Source organism: Antrostomus carolinensis, unplaced genomic scaffold (genome assembly GCF_000700745.2).
Source record: "Antrostomus carolinensis isolate BGI_N321 unplaced genomic scaffold, ASM70074v2 scaffold16717, whole genome shotgun sequence".
Lineage (NCBI taxonomy): Eukaryota > Metazoa > Chordata > Aves > Caprimulgiformes > Caprimulgidae > Antrostomus > Antrostomus carolinensis.
Genome location: NW_010325533.1, coordinates 4,207 through 4,442, shown reverse-complemented (window position 1 = coordinate 4,442; position 236 = coordinate 4,207). Strand labels below are relative to the sequence as shown.

Below are 236 nucleotides of genomic sequence, written 5' to 3'. Positions count from 1 at the left end.
CTCCCTGGAAGTATTGAAGGCCAGGTTGGATTAGGCTTTGAGCAACCTGATCTAGTGGAAGGTGTCCCTGCTCATGGCAGGGGGGTTGGAACTACATGACCTTTAAGGTCCCTTCCTTTCTATAACCATTCTATGATTCTATGTTAATCAGTCAACCTTAATACTTAGAAAACTTGCCAAGTAAACTCACTTAATTACTTTAAGAAGCGTCTAGAGACAATAAAGTAATCAATGCC

At 41.1% G+C, this 236-nt stretch overlaps 1 protein-coding gene across 1 annotated transcript in view; it reads right to left on the bottom strand.

Annotated features, from left to right (window-relative positions):
- Positions 1-236, bottom strand: part of POP1 (POP1 ribonuclease P/MRP subunit) — a gene marked incomplete at its 5' end in the record, with an annotated part of 20,193 nt that overhangs the window by 17,764 nt on the left and 2,193 nt on the right.